Here is a 23,491-nt window from a genome sequence, read left to right as displayed (position 1 = left end):
TTAAAGAAATAGTAATAGATGCCATAAGCAAATGCAGCTAGCTTGTGTGATGCAAGCATTTTTCAGTAAGTCATGGGAATACAGAATTTGAGGATAACTGCTTGGCAAAGTGTTTTGAGGTCTTGAAGTGGCCGGTTAGAGAGGAGAAAAAAAATCTGAAAGTAAATTGTGTCCAATTAGTTTTAAGATAGGAATACATGCAACACTGCAACACTGAAAGGAAAGTAGAATAGGAAATGGAAAAGTACAGCTGTGCAAATACAGATTTTGCAAATTATCGGTGCTGTAGTAAGATTATATCCTGCCATGGATAACCACTGTCAAGCTTTAGGGTACCTTCCACACCCCCATCTGTCAGGCACCTCAATCTGAGCAGACAGGGTGGGTGGCAAAAAACCCTTAGCTTTGCTAGCAGACAGGGATGCTGAGCTCTTGAAAGGACAAGGCCAACACAAACCACACCTTGGCATAAACAAAGGGAGAAGTGGCTTTTGCAGCAGTGATTCCACCATTACACAACTGTACATTAATCATAGCAATCACTGTTGCACTTACCTTAGCTATATAGGCAGATCGTGCTATATTCTGCTGCCATAATCTGCAGTGTTTTCATCCTTCAACTGATGGGGACATTTGGCCACTCTCCACATCTGGAATTCAGCCCCCCCCCTTTACTCAATCCACCTGTCCAAAAGAATTTTCCTACAATTGCTATGAAGCCAATATTGGAGATGGTAGCAAAAAGCTGCATAACAATAGAAGTCTGTAGCAAAAAGCTGCATAACAATAGAAGTCAGCAATGAAGCTGCCAACAGAATGCTCAACCAATGGTAGCCCACAGTTCTACCAGAAGGAAAGGAAAGAAAATGGAATGGAGGAAGGCAGGAAAGTTAAGGAAGGCATGAAAACAGAGATTATGGCAAGCACGCAGCTTTCATATCCAATGTCTTCTTCCATGGAGCCAAGTAGCTGGGGACTCTGTTCCAGAGGACAGCAGAATCAAAAGCCATCCCATCTCTAGAAAGGTAATCCAATTTGTAATGGGAAATGGAGGTATGAACATTAGAGGAGGTGGTAAGCATCACAAGTTACAATACAAACACTAGAAAAAGCAGCTGATGTTGAAATTGAATGCACTTCTGGTGGCTTAGGAAAGCCTAAACATTAGTGTATACCATGGGAGATACCACTATCCAAAGTAACCTTGGACACGTCAACCTAGCTTTGCTTTAGAAAATGAAAAATTGGCCTGGCTTCCTGAAAGGTTTGGTTCCATCAAGGTTCTCTATTATATGGAGGATGACAAGACAACTCTGCTCAAACTTCCTTCTAGCTGAACTGCTACCAGGAAAAGGGTAGCAAGTAAAGTTTTTAAATCCAACTAACCAGCAGGTGGAAAAGGGGCTTGGGTTAAGGCTTACCAGTCATATCCCAAGGAGAGTAGGATCCTTGAGTGGAGGTCTAAAAAGGTAACTCAAAAGCTTTACATAACTGAAGATCCAAATTTCCCTGCAAAACTCAAATGGAGAATGCCCGACAGCCCCGTTGCCAGACAAATCTGGACAACTGGACTGCTAGTGTCAACTACACCACTTATACCGTATCAAAGTAAATGGATACTATAAACCCTAAACGTTGAATAAGTCTTGCAGGTGGTATCAGACAGTTAGAGCCAGATTTCTTAAGTGACACTAAACTGTTCTTCAGTAATCTTGCTATTGTAATGACTGGTACTTTGGTATTATCGCAACAGGATTTCCAAGTTGTGATAATCCCTTCTGTTTTACATAAACTATTCTGGTTAACTTTGAAAGAGGTATGGGAACTACTTAGTACAGTTTCATAGGTTCATAGTAGGCCATCTGCCCTAGGGGATTTATAAGCCTAACCCACTGGCTTTAGTCACCCATTTTAAATTAATTTCGTTATGCCCTTTTTCAAAGTTGGTATACTGTGCCTCTAGTGACACAGAAGTGATACCCAGGGTAAACATACGATCTCCCATCCACTCAAGATTCCCCTTGAAGAGTCAATGAGGGACTCTGCCTAACCTGGACTGGGATTTTATTCCAGAGAGAAGGGAGCCTCTGGGTTATGAATCTGTCCCTCCAGCATGTCCTATTTCAGTGCTGAGGTTAAAGTCTCAAGCGTGTAGCTCGATGGGATTTGGATTTTGAGGTGCAGCATGTCCATTAATTCCGGGTTGGACATGGCTTTATGCATCAGGCACAGACTGCCTGAGAGCAGGCAGTATGCCACTGAGTAGAGCTGGAGTTTCTTTAAACGGGCAGCAGATGGCATCTGAGCCCTTTGATCCTCTGAGGTACTTTTGGGGTCTTTCCAGTTGCTGCAGGTATCTGGCAAGGTACATCCCAAAAGGGGCATTTTACTCAATTATGGGCATGAGGGATGAGTAGAGGCACGATGACCTCCCCTGATCTAGATGTGAATCCCTTCATGATTAGGTGGGCTATATAAAATGTTTTTCTAACCACTTTGGCCACGTGGTTTTCAAATGAGAGATTGCTATCAACTTGGGTCCCCAATTACTTCTGTACTTAATGGATTACCACCTATGTGGTAATTTGTGGGCACTTTTTGCCAAAGGGGATGACTACACTTTTTGGTGTTTAGCTTGAGGCCATGGCTCTGGCACCAGTTGGAGGCCCTTTTGTAGGATGCTTGTCAGCTGGAGTCTCGATTATAGCACCTAGTTTGCAGTCATCTGCAAACTGTCAGCCACATTCCTTCAGTGTTGGCCTGTACCTCCGAGAAATATATACTGAACAAGAGAGGTCCCAGGACTGAGCCTTGTGGGACGCCACTTGTAACTGGTTTGGAGTAGACATGGCTCCAGCAATTCTAAACCATGTGGGTTCTGTCCTTGAGCCAGTTTGCAACCCATCTAGTTGCATAGGGGTTTATATTTAAGCTAGTGAGCTTGTCTATAATGCCCCAGTGGGGTATTGTATCGAAGGCCTTTGCGAGGTCCAGGTAGGCTGTGTGGACCACCTTCCCCTCATCAATGGCCTTGGTGACAGTTTCAAAGAAATCAACCAGGTTTAAGAAGCAGGATCTGCCCTTCAGGCCGAACTGGGTAGGATCCAGTGTCTGTAGGTCCCCAATATCTTTGAGGGACATGATGATCCTTTCCATAGCTTTGCAGACCAAGCTAATCAGGCTTATGGGGTGATTGTTTCTAGGATCTGTTGAGGCACCACCTTTGTGGAGAGGGACCACTATTGCTGTATGCCACTCTTTGGGTACATATCCTGTAGTAAGGCCGAGACTGAACAGTAGTTTTATGTTTGTGTTTGGTAGGACGCAGCCCCAGACACTGTCTGGTCCCCATTGATGCTGCTTTTTTTTTGCTTTGGAGAGGGTGTCTCTTACCTGAGCATCTGAGATGTTAGGGGGGCAGGCATTCTGCTGGGATAGATTTGCCCTTTTGGTGGGGGGGGGGGGAGTTTGCGCTGAACCCGTCAGCTAGGATGCTGGCAATGTCTGTGGGTTCGGTGCATTTGTCATTTTGGACCAATTCTGAGCATATCTGGGAATTCCCACCCAGGTTCCCAACATAAAGAAAGCCTTGTTATTATCCTTAGTGTCCTGTGCAATTTTTCTCTCCAAGCTGGCCTTACGATTTTGAGTGCCTGTAGTTTTTTTGCTAATACTGATCAGAGATGCCTTCCTTTTTGGGATTTTGCTCCATGTAGTAGCTTCCTCCTACTGTATAGTTTATGGCTGGGGTCCACCAGACAGGATGTCTGCCTTTGGAGGATTGGGTCTTGGTTTTATTTTGGATTGCATGATCCATGCATTCATGAAGGTGTTCATAGAATGAGTTTATAAAGGATTCCGCGGTCTGGGCCGTATTTTCCACAGGCCTGGGGGCTTCCACCTTGGTTTTGAGGAGTGTGAAATTTGCTTTAGAGAAGTTTTTCACTGTGGTTTTCTGGGCAGGGGGTGCGGTCGGGATGTGAATATCCAGTGAGATTAGTTTATGGTCTGATCTTACCAGTGAGGGATACACTTCTGGTCTGGAGCATAGAACCCCCCCCCCCCCCATGTTGGTGATCAGGTCCAGTACGTCCCCCCCCCCCCCATGTTGGTGATTATCAGGTCCAGTATGTTTTCCTCTCTTGTGGGAGTGGTAAGTTGTTCCATTAGCATTTGAGTTTATAAATTCTAGGAACCTTTGGGCTAGGGTGTTGGAGCTAGAGTAATGCTCCCAGTCTATGTTTGGGTAGTTGAAGTCACCCAATAGAACAGTGTTGAGACACCTTCATATTTTCCAGTGTTCTCAGGAAGGCCGAGTGGGGTTACTGGGTTTGGGATGGTGGTCTGTAGCAGGCTATAAACTGGAAGGCAGTTTTACCCACTGTTAGTTGCACATGGATAGTCTTGGATGCTTTGTGCTGTGCCACCAACCTGCCAACCTGGAGGTGTGGGTATCCGATTAATATTAATACTCTCCCTCCTTTTGTGGTTCGGTCCAAGTTTTGGGGCCGAAAAGCATGGTATAAGGTATAACCTGGTAGTGCTGGGGTGCTCTCAGGAGACTTGAACCAGGTTTCTGTTACTGCACAGATATCTGTGTTCTCCATGCCAAGGAGAGTTTCGAGTGCATGCATCTTTAGGTTTAGACTTCTGGCATAGAGTAGCATTACTCTTGGTTTCTTATCCCTTGTGATATCTATGGAGATGGGTTTGTCTTTTGAGCCTTGCCTAAAAAAGGCACTATGGGGGTTGCAAGAGCCTTTGCCAATATCCAAAAGCCCAGGGATGCAAGCCATCCCTAGCAAAGCATCGTGGCTTGTCGAGCAGGTCATCCCAGACTGACAGGCATTGGATCCCCTTTGAATGACACCAATACTTAAGACAATTGTTGAAATTTATCATCTTATTGTGGAATCATTCTTTGAAGGTAAGATGCTACTCAAGGTCAGGGTCATACCGGCCTGAGCTACATACTCAGAGCTCCTCTACATCTTTTAATGTAGTCCAGGGAGGTACATCTCAGGTCATTCACACCAGCATGGACAATGACCAAGTCATATTTGTTCTTGCCTTGGAGTGACCCGAGTGCTTGTGTTGTGGCAGATCCTAGCACCAGACAAGCAGCTCAGCGAGACCTTGTTCAGCCTGGTGAGCAGGAAGTCAGCGTGCCTGACTATAGGGTCACCTATTACGAATGTATCAGTTGTGTTTAGCCTTAAGGGCTGTGACTGTTTGGCTTTGTGAGCCATGTGTTGCACATTTTGTTTTGGGGTAGCGGTTGCTTGGTTGTCTGCTTTGGAGGTCTCTGCTGCTTAGGCAGATTTTTATTTAGAGCCTCCGAGTATGTTGTGTGTGGTTTGTTGTTGTGGGAGGGTCTATGTGAGACTGGAATTGTAGTGAGTGTGGTTTCCTTCTCCTCTTGACTGGTTACGCCAGTACTGAGTTGAGAGCTTAGCCTCCAGTTTGGCTATATGGTTGCATCTCATGTGTTGGAATTTGTTGGGAGGAGGAGGGTTGTTTGTGTACATGAAGCAGTTGCAACATTGCCTCAAGATTCCCAGATTCACCAGTTGCACCAGAGAGGAGATTGGCAACTGACCTTTGGACATGCTAGAATAGTATTGGGAATTCCTTTATAATTGAAAAAAGGGCCAATGGGGAACAAGGTACTTAAGGGGAGTTTGAGGGTGTAGTGCTTTTAATTTTTTAGTGCCGACTTATATAATTGCTTTAGTGAGCAAGTGCCAGGCTTTAGAGTAGGAATAGGGTGTTTATTATGAGAACTAGATCAGTTCTAAGGAAAAAAGTGAAGAGTAGACTTTGTGGAGCAGGGAATTGTTTAAACCCAATTAAGTGGAGCTGCCCGATACTGCGCTATGTGCAAAATTGTGCAAAGCCACGCCAAAGTGGGTTTTATACAGGGGGACTTGAAAGAACTAGAAATTGGCCCAAAATGGCCAATAGATTGTGCTGGAACACTCCTCCAGGGATAGATAGGCTGCTCTAAGCTCCCCACTGCCATTGGTGAACAAAGAAGCCTCCCTTTATCCAAGAAAGGAAATGGGCAACACAGAAACTTTCCAAAAGTCCAGAATACAGCAAAGCCTGTATTTGGACTACTCTAGGGTCAAAGACAGGAAACTAGGATCATTTTTTCTTTTTTGCAACAAACAGCAGGAAAATGCCATAAATATGCAACCCAGGCTAGCACACGTGTGTAGCTTCAACAGGTAAATGAAACAAACAGGGCAAAGTGCAGGTGCAAAAACAACTTTAAACAGTTTTTAAAAACTGTTCAAGAAACAGAAATATTTGCAGTTTCACCTTGTGCATCAGGCAGGAAGATGGATAACAACTTTTGGGTGGCATACTTTTGCGATGCAATTTTCTTACTGCAAGGTAATTGCTTCTGAGATGTCCTAATGCAATGTCGTAATGCAGTAATTTTTGAAATTCTTCATATTTAAATTTTTTACATTTGACTGGGCTAGTCTAACTGGATACATGTCCATTTTCAGTAGAGGCCCGGGGAGATAAGCTCCTAGATAGGACAATGAAATTGACAACAACTAAGGAAACTGTCACTGTCAAACAAAATGCATCCTGTTTGCAGTACCTATTACAGGTTATCACAGTAAAATTAACAGTACAGAATACAAGCATAACAAAGCATGCTAGTACAATCAAGATATTCTAGAGATAGATAGTATAATGGTGGCAACTTTGGATGCTGTTTAGTCATCTGAGAGTATCCTGTGTTTTACAAGTCACTTTTGGGATGGGAATGGAAAAGCTCTTAAAGCCTTTTAGTGCACTTTGCAAGATGGATAGAATTGCAACTCTTGTAGTACAAACTGTTGCTGATCTGCTGGACTCTTCATTGCAAGGGATGTGTTCTAGACCGTCCGATTAATGCATCAGTATTTTGATGGTGTGATATAATGTGAAGGTCACCTCCCCATTTCAGACCCTCCACAGTCAGAGTTTCTCTGGTCAGCAACTGGTTTCAAAACTAATGGCATAGCATGGCAGATTTTAATGGTGCTAGGACAGCTGCAACATGTAAAAAGTACCTTATGCCCAGGGTCAGGCAATTTCTCTCTCACTAGCCCTCCATTATCAGTTCACATATTATTGCAGCCGCTGTGAAGTACACAACCAAGTAGTTAGAAACATAGCCCGGCTTGGAATCTGGTTATAATACGCAAGTACCAAATGAATGACTGTCCAGGTGTGCTATAAACTCCCAACTTTTACTGGCGAAAAACCTGGTGTACATAAATTCCTCAGGAGTAAAGATGAACCAAACTTTCTGGCCCAGGACTGACAGTGGGAGCCCAGTCATCCAGATAGAGGAACATCTGGAACCCTTGTGGTCAGATATGCTGCAACTATCATGCATTTGAACACCTGGTGAGCTTTGACAAGGCCAAATAGCATGGCTGTGAATTAAAAATGGATTTGCCTACAGCCAGAAGCAAGCATTCTGGAGCACTAGTCCATTTTTCATGTGGTAGTACATGTCCTGAGGGTCCACAGCCATTCCCTTCCTCAGAAGGGTAAGGGTAGACCATCCAAGGTTAGACCATCCAATGACTATCAAACCTGTGTGACAAGACATTAAATTTAAGTAGCAGAGTTCCAAAACTGGCCTTGGGGCTCCATTTCTTGGCACTAAAAGTAATCTGGTACAAGTTCTGAACTTTTGCTAATCTAGTTGGGGGGTCGTAAAGTGGGTAGAGAAATTAAATGTCTGCACCCAGTCTTTGGTGACTGATGTCCAGGCTTCTGGGTGCAGACAGCCCCTGCCCTCTGCCTCCAGAGTGCAGCAATCCAGAAACTATTCAGAAAAGCTGAGGTGGCCTCCAAGAACAGACCCCTGAAGCCTCAATTCTGTGGCCCTCTGCCATGAACAGCATGTTTACCATTAGAATACTCCCTCTACCCAGGCCATAGCTTTTACCCCTTTTGGGATGTAGAGGTGGTCAGCTGTGAATTTGTTTCAGTCTTGAGCAGACTGAGCTCCTTTATCAGGTCTCTGAAGCCTAGTCACAAGTACCAAACAAACTTAGCTGAAGTATAAACTGATTCTCAAGCCTGTCCAAAGCCCTGGACTGAGGAGGAGAGAAGCTCCTTAATTGGGGATGGATAGATTAGTTCCTTGGTGGCTGTTGCCATTATGGCATCTACTGAACGGCCTTTGCTCCAGTAACAGCAGTCTTTAGTTACAAGATGTCAGTCTGGTTTTCTGGGGTTTGTTCTGTGCCTTCCAGTTCCTTCTATACCCATAAGATAGAATCCACCATGGGGAACCATACAAAGTAGCAGAGCTGGAGCCAAAAGCTTCAAGAACACATTCCTCCTGGGAAGGGACTTCAGCTGCTGCAACTTTGAGGAAGGCAAGGGATCTTCCTAAACCAGGACATAAAGGGGTAATCTGGAGGACCTCTGCACTTCAAAATCGACTCCTGGGGGATTCTCCCTTTTACACTCGCTTCTGCAAAGCCTTCATGGGGGAAGTTGGAGAACAAATACTTTCCCCAACTTAAGAGCCCATCACTCCTTGGAATACCATGTAATGAAGGAAAAGCTAGTTTGGTGGAGGAGGAATTTAAATATCCTCCCACTGCCATATACAACCTTGGAGCTTCACAAGCCATCTGAAATGATGGCTAGAGAAAAATGGAGATTCAGACTTTCTGGAAGGAAAGGGGTCTGTCTGGATGTGGAAGAGAATAGTCCAAACTAACTTTTGGGGGTAACTAAAATTTTTAGTACATGTACAATATGCCAAAATTGGATGAGGGTTTAAGAGAACCCCTCAGAAAGTTAGGGAGACTGCACAAATCTTGTATATACCAGTTTCACCCTTTAATCACTTTTGGTTCATTTACTGCAATGGGGAATCAACAGAACAAGATCTTGTTATACATATTCACTTGGAGGCAGAGAATGCAGCCAGGCACTCCTGAAAGGAAGATGAGGCCATAGCCCTGGAAGACTGACAATAAACTAAATTTAAAAGCAAATGTTTTCCCAAATGAAACTGCAGACCTAATTGTGAAAATGAGCATCAGTGTGCACACCTGAAAATTCAAAGCTGAAGCGTACATTTTCCCTCCTACACAATTTTCCCATACATGGATTTTCCTATCCTTATCAGAAAGATTGGGTTAAATTATTCAGCAGCAGTTGGAAAGGTCTAGTGGTGGGCCCAGTTTGGGGAAGAGTGTATAGAAGCTTGAGAATGAGATGGGCAGCAGACTGCTATCAGGAAAATATAGGCAGTGATATCCTCCTAAATTGAGGAAATTGGATGAAAAGGAATTTCATGTACCCTCACAATTAACAGATTAATTTTGAGCTACTGAGAAACCCACTGAAGACAATGGCACATTTGGGAAATTGTCTCAAAACACAGGAACCCCAAAGAGAGAATCAGCAGCTGAGCGCTCCTCAGCCTGAACCGGAGAAAACCTGCATCTATCCCCTTCATCATCCAGTCTAGATTCAGAGGTTTTGAATCATTTCAGGAAAGGAGATACCCTGTATTTTACCCAAAATCAAATAGATTAAAATCCTGAACCAGATGCAGCAATCTAGTCTGGTCAGAGGAAAATTTGAGTAGATGCATTTGCTTGACAAAGTGGGCCAAAGTGTTGAGAACAGTAGCTTCCTGAGGGATAAGGCTCGGTGCTGAGTGGCTCTTCCTTGCCCACTAAAGGGACCCCTAACAGACAGATGTTGCTAACCTAGTCCATAGTGCAATTTGTGGATCTGGATGCCACAACAGGGTCACCCACAGAGACCTGTAATGAGCCTTATAAATGCATAGCAACCAACCTGCTGGTTCTAGAATACTTCTAGAACCACTCTTTCCAAAATGCTTTACATGAAGCCAAGGCTCTAGTAGATTAATATTCCAAGCAGGAAGGTTGAGTATAAAAGGCATTTGGCCTTTTGACAACTATTTGGAAACTGGTTTTGTTTTGACACATGCTGTCCACTCAAGAAATTAACATCCAAAGATCTGAAAGATTTAGATCAGGATAGTATCAAAGTTCTCTGTAGACATAAGATGGATAATCCTCTACCCTCAGTTTGAGATTCAGGAAACATGAGGAGTGGATAGTAAGTCTTAAATTCTGATACCACTTTTGAGAACTATCCCCTTATGCCCAAAGAAACCCTATCCTTCTGGAACATGGTATAAGGTTGACTCGCCATAAGGCTTGCAATTCAGATGCCCTTCTAGCAGAGATCAATAGAATCAGGAAAAAAGCTGAGGTCTCCCATATCAAACTCAAGTCAGCCAGATTAGCTGGTTCAAATTTGAATTACTTCCCTGATGCCAAAAAGAACAGCCCCCCACACACCCGTTTTCTTGGAAGCCTCTTATGAAGTGAGACTGTTTTGAATTTGGGAACCATCACAAAAAAACGACTAAGGAAAAAAAAAAACCTTTCACCACCTAGGAAGGAAAACTTGTTCTCATTCCTTGGGACAACACATGAAACCTTGGAGGGAAATTTGATCTGGAGGACAGCGACACCCCCCCTCCCCCCCAGGAGTGCACTCTTGCACCAACACTGATGGGCATTGCACTCAATTTGAAAACTACATTGAGGACTGGGATAGTTCCATCTAGTGGCAGTAGGTGGCCCGGTCCAGTTGGGAAACCAAGCTGTTTAGCGTTACTGTCCGGAGGTCTTATAAGCCATGTTCCTGTGTGGAGCGCCTACAAGTTTGGTGAGAACCCCTGCCCTTTGTGCAACAGTGGTTAGTAGCATCCTGTGTAGACACCTAGAAACAAATTTTCCTTATAAAACCTCCTCTGAAACTCTAGAACTACTTTGCAGGTTGAGTAGCAGAGTAGTTTGCTAGAAGAGCACTGCCCCTTGAATTGGTATTTTACAGAGTAGTCTAATCTCTAGGGTCTAAAAAGTACCCTTGTCAGCCTATTAACCCCTTGTGCACTGCTTGTAGCTCAAAGGGCTATGCACTTTCCACAATTTTGCAGCCAGTTTAGCAGATATTGGTAGAGAAAAATTGTCCAATGTTCACTGAACCATTTAATTCTGAAATGGTATGAGCCCCGCACACACAAGCTGTCAGCAACACAAGCTGTCAGCAACACAAGCTGTCAGCAACACAAGCTGTCAGCAACACAAGCTGTCAGCAACACAAGCTGTCAGCAACACAAGCTGTCAGCAACACAAGCTGTCAGCAACACAAGCTGTCAGCAACACAAGCTGTCAGCAACACAAGCTGTCAGCAACACAAGCTAAGTTACTTAAGGGTAATCTTCCAAAACCCCAAGGACCTCCCAGACATTAAACTTGCATCTACTGCTGCACACAGCCACACCCAGTGGAGCTTCAGTTAATAAGGCAAGCAAATACTCAATCCAGGACTCTAGTTATAGGAAATTCAATTGCAGGGCACCAATGTCCTACTCGGACTGAAGAAAATAAAGCATTTCCCATAAAGGGCCAGGATCCACGAAGTTCACATGCACTTGAATCATTGCACCACAGCCACCACCAGTCTGATTGTGTCCACGTAGGTGTTTACTATGTAGAGACATACCTTGGGTTTATGGAACATCTTGGAGCTTCCATACAGTCACAGGCTGGTATAGGACAGGAAATTAGCAGCATCCTACCTCCACCATAAAGGCCGCAATAAAAATGACCAATTTAGTTTTTAATGTCCTAGAGGGATATTTGCATGAGGGTCTCTCAACATCGAAGTTTAAAAGCTTCGAATGTTACAAACTGGAAACATCGAAAGCTGAGAATATCAAAGCCGCAGAACATAATTCTTTCCCAGGGAAAGAATTCAGTGGGCCATTTCTGCAGCTTCACTATTTCCTCCACTGTGGTGCTTTCCTGGAGTTGGTATATTTTAGTGGGTACAACCCCCCCCCTCCCCAATAGGACTAGTTTGTAATACTGTGCGTTTCGTTGTGCACTGGATCAATTTTTTTCCCTGGGGGGGGGGGGATTGCTGTTCAGTCTCAGAAGTTTTTAGCTTTCGATGTTTCAGGTTCAATGTTATAACATTCAAAGTTTTTACACTTCAATGTTATGATAAGAGACCCACCTGTGAGGCACATGGTCAAACTACATTGCTTTACCAAAGAATCTTCTTGCATCTGTCCTAGGTTTTTGAATATTGGCCTCTGGGGCTTTAGGCAGTGCCAAACTGTCTACCCAAGGAAATCCAAAGGTGTTCCTGCTCAGTGCCAGGAGTCCTAGTTCTGACAAGCTTTCCTCACCTTAAAGAGCACAGGTATCTGCAGTTCCTGAGACATGGTTTAAACCACACAGCACACCAGCAGTGCAAGGTTTGTGCTTTGTACTCAAACCAGCAACTGCACGTTAAAGGTGGTGCATCTGCAAGAAGCAGAACAAGATGAGACACTATGGTAATCTGGACATGAAAGCCAGTCCCCTACCATATTCTAGCAAAGTCACCCTCCATCTCCCATTAAACCTGTAGCTCATGCTTAAGCTTACTGCTGAAGACCCACCAACCAAATTCCATACTTCAATGACTCCTAACTTACAGGTGCAGCAATTCCTCAACTTTGTAATCTTGCACCCTGGACCATAGTGTACACCTACTAGAGATAGATCAGTGGAGTATGCTATCCTACCCTCCCAGTTCTATTGTAAGGCGAGACCACAAAGCAGTCTCCTTCGAAATAGGGATTATGTAACCTAGCAACCCCTGTAACAGTTAAAAGGTAGCTTGCCTTGGAGTAGTTTTGTTAAGTGAGCACCTGACAAAACTGAGCATCTACAAGCCCAGATAACAGCAGCCCAAGAAGAATTTAAAGTTCTGTACAACCATGCCAATGAGGAGGCTGCTGTCTACCAGAAGCCCAAAACCCAACATTAAAGGTGAAGTACACCACCAAACTGTCAAATAGAATAGAAAACTAAGACAGCTAGTCTAAAGCAGAGTGTCTCCGTACAGATATTTTACTAGCCCAGACCCCAGTACCAAACATCCCCCGGGATTTGCTGAGGCTGCACATTGAGGGTGTGCTGGGGAGATTTGACCTACAAACTCCCATTTCCCACCCCAACATCACAGATTACTACTGAGGGCAACTCCTCTTTGGATCACACCTCTAAGGAACATAAGCACACTGCTGTAGCACAGGCACAACCTTCCCTTCACTGCTGCTCCAGTCACCTATGCAGCTAATACACCCTGGGCTGTCTGGTCTTGATCTCTCCAACAGCATCAATAAGGCAAATTGAGATAGATAGCACCCCTGCCAAGGACAGTCAACACCTTTAGCCAGGAATAAAACCTCAAAGGCAGTACCAATGTGCCAAGCTGTAATGGAGCCAGTCACAGAACCAAGAAGTAAACAAATCTTCTGTTAAGAAATTCATCTCCAACCAGACTGAACAAGGTCATTGTAAGCTGCCTGTCGGGTGCCAGGATCCGCCACAATGCAGCACTCAGGTCACTCCAAAGCAAGTACAACTCAGTAACTGTCTACACTGGTGTGAATGACCAGAGATGTACCTCCCTGGACTACATGAAGAGACAGGAGCTCTGACCATGTAGCCCAGGCTGGTCTGTCCCTGACCTTGAGTAGCATCTTGCCCTCACCAAGAATGATGCCACAGTATAAAGACAAAATGATCAGTTTCAACAATTGGCTAAAGTATTGGTGTCAAAGGGGATCCAGTGTCAGCCTGGGATGACATACTAGACAAGCCACGTTGCTTCGCTGGGGACAGCTTGCACCAGTCACCCTTAGGCTTTCGTATACTGGCCAAGGCTCTTGCCACCCCCATAGTGCCTTTTTAGGCAAGGCTCAAAAGACAAACCCACCTCCAGAGACAACCCAAAGATAAAAAAACTAAAGGTAATGCTACTCAATGCCAGAAGTCTAAACCTCAAGATGCATGCACTCTATACTCTCCTTAGTATGGAGAAAATCGATGTCTGCATTAACAGAAACTGGCTCAAGGCTCCTGAGAGCACCCCAGCACTACCAGGTTATAACTCATACCATGAGTTTTGCCCCAAAACTCAGACCGAAGCACAAAAGGAGGGGGAGTATCTATATTCAAAGATACCTACACCTCCAGGTTAGTGGCACTGCATGAAGCATCGGAAACCATCCATGTGCAACAGCAGGCAAAACTGCCTTTCAGTTTGTAGCCTGCTACAGAACACCCTCCCCATTACAGGAACCCCACTTGGCATTCCTGAGAACACTGGAGAATATGAAGGTCTCCCAAACACTGTTATAGGGCGACTTCAACTACCCAAACATTGACTGGGAAAACTACTCAAGCCCAAACACCCTCGCCCAACAGTTCCTTGAATTTATAAACCAATGCAATGAACTGGTCACCACTCCCACAAGAGGGAACATATCGGTCCTGGTCATCACCAACATGGGGACTATGTTTCACACCAGAGGTAAACCCCTCATTGGTAAGATCAGACCATAAACAAATTTCCCTGGACATCCATATCCCATCCCCACCCCCAGCCAAAGAAACCACTAAAGAATTTCTCAAAAGCCAACTTTGCACTTAAAGACTGAGGTGGAATCCTTCAAAGCCCCTGGGCCAGAGGATAACACAGCCCAATCCACAGAATCCTTTACAAATGCATTCTATGAGCACCTGCAGGAATGCATGGATCATGCTATCCCAAATAAACCAAGACTCACTCCTCCAAAAACAGGAGACCTGTCTGGTGGACCCCGGCCATAAATAAGCTATACAACAGAAGGAAGCTAGCAAAACCCAAAAAGCAAAGGCATCTCTGATCAGTAGAAACTTCGATCCCTCAAAATCAAAGGCCAGTTTCGAAAGAAAAATTGCCCTAGACACTAAAGATAATCACAAGGCCTTCTTTAGTTATGCCAGAAACATGGGCAGAAACGTCCAGATATGCTCTGAAATGTTGCATAACTGTACAAAATATACCAAACCTACAGACAGCCAACATCCTGGCAGACAGATTCAGTGCAAACTCCCCCCCTACCCCCCAAAGGAGCAAATGCCTATCCCAACTGAATGTAACCTCCCTGATATCAGATGCACAGGTAAAAGCTGCCCTCTCCAAAGCAAAGAAACACAGCATCTATGGGACCAGACAGTGTCCCAGGCTGCGTCTTACATGAGCTCCAAGAACTGAACCCTCACATTAAGTCACTGTTCAAACTTAGCCTTACTACAGGATATGTACCCAAAAAATGGCACAGCTACAGTGGTCCCACTCCACAAAGGTGGTGCCACAATGGACCCCGGAAACTATCCCATAAGCCTGACAAGTCTGGTCTGTAAAGCTATGGAGCATATTATCATGGAATAGAGACATTGGGAGCCTCCAGACACTGGACCCTACCCAATTTGGCTTTGTTAAAGGCAGATCTTGCCTCTTAAACCTAGTTGATTTCTTTGAAACAGTTACCAAAGCCTTAGATGAGGGCAAGGTAGTCCCACACAGCCTACCTGGACCTTGCAAAAGCCTTAGACACAATACCCCACTTGGGCATCATAAATAAACTTACCAGCTTAAATATCAACCCCTATATCACATGATGGGTTGCAAACTGGCTCAAGAGATAGAACCCACATGGTCAGAATTGCAAGTGCCATGTCCAAATCCAAACCAGTTACAAGTGGCGTCCCACAGGGCTCAATTCTGGGACCTCTCTTGTTCGGTATAGAGGTTCAGGCTAAGATGGGGAGATTATGGCTGACAGTTCGCAGATGATTACAAACTGGGGGCCATAATCGAATCTCCAGCTGACACAAGCATCCTCCAAAAGGGTCTCTGAGACAGATTCTTGGTGCCAGAGCCACGACCTCAAGCTAAATGCTAAAAAGTGCATAGTCATCCCCTTTAAACAAGGTGCCCACAAATTACCACATAGGTGGCAATCATTAAGTACGGAAGTAGAGATTTGGGGACCAACGTAGATAGTAATCTCTGATAATCACATTGCCAAAGTGGTTAGAAAGACCTTCTATATAGCCCACCTTATCAGGAAAGGGTTCGCATCTAGATAGAGGTCATTGTGCCCCTCTACTAGTTGCTCATAATTGAATACAATGCCCCTTTTGGGATGCATCTTACCTGACACCTGCAACTGGAGAGACCCCAAAAGTTGCTCACCAAGAGGATCATGGGCTACAAACAGATGTCCTATGCAGCTCGACTAGAGAAACTCCAGCTCTACTCAGTTGCTTACCGCCTACTCAGGCGATCTATGCCCGACGTACAAAGCCATGTCAAACCCAGAATTAATGGACATGCTCCACCTCAAAAAAATCCCTTGGAGCTACATGCTCCAGGGACCTAAACCTCAGCATAATAAATAGGACATGCTGGAGGAACATATTCATTTCCCAGAGGCTCCCCTCACTCTGAATAGAATCCCAGTTCATGTTAGACATAGCCCCTCGCTGACCCTCTTAGAGAAATTTGGATGCGTGGATGGGAAATTGCAAATTCACCCCTGGGATCTCAGTGTCCCTGCTAGACAGGAGGCACAGTAAACTAATCTTAAAAGGGTACCTTCTGTAACCTACTTTACAGAGGCACAGTAGGCTAATCTAATAGGGAGGCAGAAGCCAAATACACTCTGGCTAGGCTTATAAATGCCTTAGGGCAGATAAGACTAGTATCTACCTATGAACTTTATCCTCCTCACCCCAAGCGGCTTCCCAAGAACTACCATTTAACATAACCCAACCCCTTCAACTATCAGTAGGGAGCAGCTACCTAATCTACTCAAGGCCAAGAATACAGCTTCTGTGGACCCATCTATCCAAGGATGCCTTCAAAATAGCTTAAAATAGGAACCATCAGGGCCATTGGTGTCACTATTCAATCATATCCAGTCTTCCAAGGCATTTGATAAACTATCCCACTTGTGAATTGTAAATGGACTCAAAACCCTATATAAAACTTTGATATCCAAGACCCAGAAGTTTGGATTGGAAAGACTGCTACAGAGGTCAGTCACCAGGAGAGTCCAGGACTCTTGCTGGATCTCATTTTATGTAAGAGGTGGCCAGTGTCAAGGGCCTTGGGCTATCATACCCTCCCCACCCAGAGATGTGCAGGATGTTTGTACAACAGAAGTGACTGGTGCCAAAGCCATGGCTTAAAACTCTGTACCTAGCAACAGTACCCTTTGGGAAGTCACATGGCATCTATCCTCAGCCCCATCATTGATCAGACTTTACATCGATTTCTGTATGTTCCTGACCAGGCACATGCAACCAGGTTCACAGCAGTGTGCAAACAAAGCTCTGTTTCTAGGTTTAGTTTTCTAGAGACTGCCGAAAGGTGGTTTATGCCTGGTACAAAAGGCATAATTAAAAACTGATTGACCTTTTCCACATCTGCAAAATGAACAGCACCAGAAAGATTTAAAACTTCACTTGCTACTTAGGGTACCTACCCTAACACACCCCTTAAAATAACCTCCAAGGCACAAAAACTTATAAGTTTGAATTGTATGGTTAGGCCAATAACCCCTGGGGCCTTGATAAGCCTATCAAAACAATTTTGGAAGGTAACATCCGCTGCTAGGACAGAAACTGACATTTTCCTCTGTTTAACAAATACTGGTTGGATTGAGATTGCTAAACTGAGTTTGCAAAATGGAATGTTGTAGAATCCAAGGGAGACTCACATGACAAAAATGCCAAGGGATTTGGAGAAGTATCCTGTAAAAGTTTGGACCTCTGCTGCTTTTGTTGCAGCAGTTCAGTCTCAAGGTCCATTTCCACTGTAGTCTGCTGCATGGTATTTGCATGGCTTAAGAATGTGCCATTTGCCTGAAAAAAAGGCATGGCTTAAGCTTCGATTTCCAGACTAGTATCATTGCCTCACTGGCTAGATTTATTCTTAAAGATGCAATTGTGGTAATCAGATGAGCTTCATGGATTGCACATCAGACGCTAGGTAGGAATCAAGAAAAGGCAGCACACTTGGATGCTTCGTGGCAATACTGTTCTGAAGAAATGTTGCCATGATTAACTACTCATTTTACTCCAGTGACAGAAGTTACACCATTGGAGCTAGAGGAAATATTGTATACACCATTGGGGCTAGGGGGAATATTGCATACAGCTGTACGCAGTCTTGTTTGTGCTTATCCTGTGTGATATTTATACAATTTTGGGGAAATATTTAAGATTGACCATTTCTCTAGCTTATTTGTAGTTTAATATACATCCTTACCATCTATTGCCCTTTAAAATGTGCTTACATTTGCACTATTTAATATTTATATACCAAATCAGAAGAGGGTGACTACTATTTACTCATCTCCTTATAGACTGCCTAGGCCTACCATTAGAGATAATTGGAATTTACACATAAGAACTGCTAGGTGGCAGTACCACATCTGATCCTTACCTGGACTGGTGGCAGTACCAGTGCTTAAAGCTGTAGAAAAATGGAGAATGAAGTGAGAAGTTACTATGGATAAAATAAGGGCAGAAATTGGTTCAGAGTAGTGAAAGGAATTTGGAAGGGCTTTTCAAAAGACCGGTCTTGGATGTGAACCACCACACTGGAGAGGATTACTGCAACCAGCAGAGACAACTGCTCTGGCATTAAAAAGGCAATGAGCAGTGCCAGGTGGTTAGAAAGGCTAGAAAATGCCAAGGCTGTATTGATGCCATTAAAGAATGGATTAAATGTGGGACCAAATACATAAATTTCTTACCTGGTGGAACTTGATCTTGGCAGGAGTGGATTGTGCTACTAGGCACCCAAAAGGAATCTTCTGCTGAAGCAAAGTTTTGCTAGACATTTTGGGCAGGGCAAGCTCTTGGGGAAATACTGAGGTTTAGAACACCTTGCATGTTTGTGTAGTAGTGTTACATAGTAGAGAGATTTAACATTACACTGAAAACCAAGTAGCATTTGCAGACCACTTCAGGGATACTAGTAGCCTCATATAAAGCATATTGGTGCCACAGGAGCTCAGGTTTTTACCCTTTCAGCTACAGTATGGATGGCAAGTTTAAGTGGATTCCCAGATTGAGAGAGACTTGCACAAGGAAACATTACCAAAACTTCAGGACTAGAAGTCTGGAGCTCATGGTGAGCTAGGAGTACCCAGACAGCAGCAAGAGGTCTTGTATGACAGGAGTAGAGTATTCCATCAAACAGGTAATGGAAGTGGCAAGGACTCTTGAAAGGCATCACACCAGAGAAAAAAAGTGAGCAATGTCAGCTAAATGATAGGAGGTGCAAGGTAGAAGGCCACAGTTCAAATTCAATTATGTGGAGATGTCAGGGCAGAGGTCCTGGTACTTTGTACCCGAAGTGTAGTAGCCATCTGTGTAAAGCTTAGTCAAACATCTTATTAGGGTGGGTCCCATAAAGTCCCATAACTCCCAACTTTCAGGAATTCCTAGCAGTATTGAATTTTGAGACTTGAAGAGCCAGGATGGTACACCAGACAGGACCCTAGCAGCCCAAATTTCTTAGAATCCTTGATAAACTCAGACTGAAGGACATGCTGGAACCGGCAAAGCTGAGGCTACTTGGGCATGGCCTCTACAAGAGATTAGGCACTCTGGGGCAGCAACACAGTATAGCATGATAGCTATATCTCTTGCAGGTACTTTGCAAGGCCACCTGAACACCAGCCTCTGAGCAGGCACTTCCAAGTCTCAGGAAACTCAATGGACCATCTGTTCTAATTAGCTCCACTAGAGTTGATTAGCAGTGAATGTAGAGGCAAAATGAGCTGGTACTGAGAAAACTGGCAAAACAAAAAGGTATTAGGAGCATGGAAAGAGGCCAAGCAGAAGTTTTAACTGCAGGTTAGATAGTGTTCCTTACCAGGGATTGATAAGAGTCTAGGCAAAAGGGATAGAGGGTCTTAAATGAACGACCATTGCTGGTATGTTTAGTCACTGTCCATCTAGAACAGCAAGGCATGTAAAACATTGCTGAATTAAAAGTGGAGATTGCAAAGAAATAGGACATCTGTATGGCTATAAGTATCAAGAGTTTAGGTGGTTTAGGATTTTACTGGAGAAGTATTTGCATAGGTTTCTACACCAAGTAGGTTTCAGGTAAAATTTCCCAATCACACCTCCAACATTGTAGTCTACCCAAGAAGGTAATTGGGAACATGCTTTTTGGGATGACAGTTTGCAGAGGTGTTTCCTAGAGTACTGTCGGAGAAGTGTTAGTGGAGCAAATGTAACCAAGTTTTTTTTTTTTTTAAGACACCTTTATTGATCACTTGACAGTACCAGTCTCACAAGTTAGTTTATAAAACACACTTCACATGTATGCCATACTGCCAGTCCCAGGTGCAAACATACATACTTATCTACCCAACCAGTATTAGTCAAACATTACGTAACCCATTTACATCCCACTTTAAACCCCATTCCTCCTTTTATGTATTGTTCCCAAAGTCATTCCACAACTAAATTCAGGTCCCACCGAGGAAGAATAAGTTTCCTTTGAGGCCCAAATATGCAGGCCATCTAAAAAAATGTTTGACCTCAAGATAGGCTAAGGGAGTATTTAAGGGCAGACTTGGCAGAAACTGACAAATTGGCCTTCACAGAATAGGCCAGGCTGGACAGCAGCAACTCCATGTGGACCAAAGGAACCCTCCCCCCACTGGGAAAAAAAAAAGTGTCCTGGTTACAAGCTTGGCACCAGAGATAAAATCTCTTCCATTTGGATACAATTTGAGTTTCCTTGCCTTCTGTAAAAAGAAAGGATGTCCTCCAAAAACAGGTGCCTGAACAGGATCAAAACCCTATCACCCAGGGTCAGCTAAAGAGTGGCTGACACTACTTTGTCCTGCGAGAAGTCCAACTGGTAACTTGTAGCAAATACCCCTGTCAGATACAGTAAGAGGGGGGACAGTCTTGGTCAAAAGTCACTAGCAAGATTTTTGGGAAGTCCTGCTGAACTTCAGCAGGACTTCAGTAGAGAAAGGGAAAAAACAGAACACATTCCCTTCCAAGAAAAAGGGCATCCATCTTCCACACCAGATGGCATGGCAGGAGAGCTGCCTGTTTGGAGGGCAGGCAGAATCTACTAGAGGAATACCCCAAGTCTCTGAAGCATCCATCCATGAGCCTTGTTTTGGACCTGCTCAGGGAGTCTGCTGTGCATGCCACCTGATCAGGCCACGCCATCCCTGAAGGAGGTGGCAAGATTGTGCCTTTGACATGCACTGTAGGAATATCTGTACATCAAGGGACCTGGAGGGAACATGGGGTGAAATGCTTGAAGGGTCAGAATTTGAGGTAAATGTCAGATTCTGATGGGGATCCAAAGACCCTGAACCTTTATGACCAAATGAACTCCCCCTCAAACCATATCAGAGACATTTTAACCGTTAAAGGACTGAAGGCTGAAAGGGTAAATTGTTGAATCCACCAATTCCTTTTTAGACAAGGAGAGGTGCTTTGAAATCTAGAGGGTGGCAATGCTGCAGCCAAGCTAACTTGAGCTACCATTGAAGCTTCTGCATATGCAGACTGGCAAAAGGGAGCATTAGAATAGAAGATGCCATTAAATACCATGGCCTGAAGCTTCAGATGGCACAGCAGCCAGAAAGACTGAAAGGCAGTTAACTGAGAGGAGCGTCACCCAAATACTGCATTCCAGATACAGAGGATCGTGGGAGAGTATGGACTTTTTGGAAGTGAATAGTACACCCGACCTTAGAGAGATTGAACTCCAGATCCTGTTAACAGGCAACTGGAAGGTGCCTGAAGCAACAGATGGTCTAGATTTTTACCATTGGCAGATTAGTGAGGCCAAAGGGTAAAGCACAGAATAAATGTGAACGTCCTTAAGAGGGCAAATAGGGACATGAAGTAACCCCAACGGATGATACAACTTCAGACTCATGGTTCTAAGCCAATTTGAAAGACAAAGAACTTACTCAGAGAGGATGGGGTGTAAACAGGTTTACCAGATAATGGAGTCTTCTCAGATTTTTGGCCCAGAAGGGGCCTGCCTACCACCCTTCCTGCCCTTGGAGGCCTGGCAGGGTTGTCTGAACAATTCCTCTAGAATTTAGAAATTCTAAAGAAAAATGTTACCCTTCTCTTGAAGGGGCATACAGGTCAGCAGTAGCAGTCCCCAAAAAGGACAACTATCCAAAGAAGAAGCCAACAACTACCTTAAGGAAAAGGCTGGAGAGGAAGCCAATAACACCTCATGACAGACCAAGGAGGCATCAGCAACATTAGTTGCTCTTTGTAATGAGACACTTTCAGAACTCGAAACAAGAGTATTTCCATTCAGAATCAGGGATGTTAGAAATAAACCTGACAAGCCTGAGCAGCCAGGTCATACCTGGTCACACAAGTCTGGTAATTAACAGCCCTCAAGGCCAGTGTAAATGTCCTCTCTATTGCTCTCCAGTTCTTAAAGCAAAGGTTTATAAGAGGGCATGAACTTGGGTTTGCCAGAAGAGACAGACAAAAGCATAATCAGGAGAACATTTAAATAAAGTCAGTCCTCGTGAACCTTCTAGAATCCCCCTCAAAGAAATATTGAATAACCAGGATGGTACCAAGTCAACCAGGGGGGATGTGAGAATAAAGGCGAGAAACTCACATGGAACATTATGGTAAGTACACAACTTCTATGTGAAGTCGTTAAGTCTTGCCGTTTATTCACTGATGGGTAGCGTCCCTAGCACCCGCAACCCTGGGTGGCTTACAGGAGTATATTCTTCAGTACCGTAGAACTGAAAGGAAGACCTGTCCCTTGAAGCCTTATCTACTTTGTAATGCGTGATAAAGGTATGAGGCTTAGACCAAGTGGCTGCAGCGCAAATATTGTCAAGGGGCAATTTAGCTTGAAAAGCAGAAGAGGTAGAGACAGCTCTGGTAGAATGAGCTTTTGGTTTGTGCGTTAAAGGCATGCTCGCATTTTCATAAACAAAGGATAGACAATCCGATAACCATTTAGATAAGAGGATGTTTTAGCCACTGTACTGCCTTTTCTTGCTTCTGAGAAGGATACAAAAAGTTGGTCCGATTTCGTAATATCCTTAGTTCTGTCAAGATAAAATCTGAACAAAGTTTGTGCAGCATTTATTCCAATTTGCTAGAGTGGTTTGGAAAAAAAGACCAGCAGTTAAATGTTCTGGGAGATACTCTATCAGCATGGAAAATCATGTAGGGTGGTCTGATGAATGCTTGAAGTTCTAACACTGCGGGCAGACGCAATGGCTACAAGAAATATTGTTTTCCAGGATAGAAATTTTAGATCACAAGATGCTGGTTCAAAAGGAGGAAAAATAATTGGAGACAGCATAAGGTTTAAATTAAAGGGAGAAAAGGGAGTTTTGATTGGAGATCTCAAAGAATGCCTTTAAGGAAAGTTTTAGATAATGGCTCATAATATTTGTGCCACCAAGACCAAGGTGAAAATTAGAGATAGCAGCTAACTGAACTGTAGCAGCTGCTGCCCCTTAAAA

General features: G+C 44.1%; 1 protein-coding gene across 2 annotated transcripts in view; it reads right to left on the bottom strand.

Annotated features, from left to right (window-relative positions):
- Nucleotides 1–23,491, bottom strand: part of CCNA1 (cyclin A1) — a 116,790-nt gene that overhangs the window by 77,764 nt on the left and 15,535 nt on the right. The window lies entirely within an intron of this gene.

The sequence above is a fragment of the Protopterus annectens genome, chromosome 5.part1 (assembly GCF_019279795.1).
Source record: "Protopterus annectens isolate FY-2018-M chromosome 5.part1, PAN1.0, whole genome shotgun sequence".
Lineage (NCBI taxonomy): Eukaryota > Metazoa > Chordata > Ceratodontiformes > Protopteridae > Protopterus > Protopterus annectens.
This window is presented reverse-complemented; position numbering and strand designations above follow the sequence as displayed.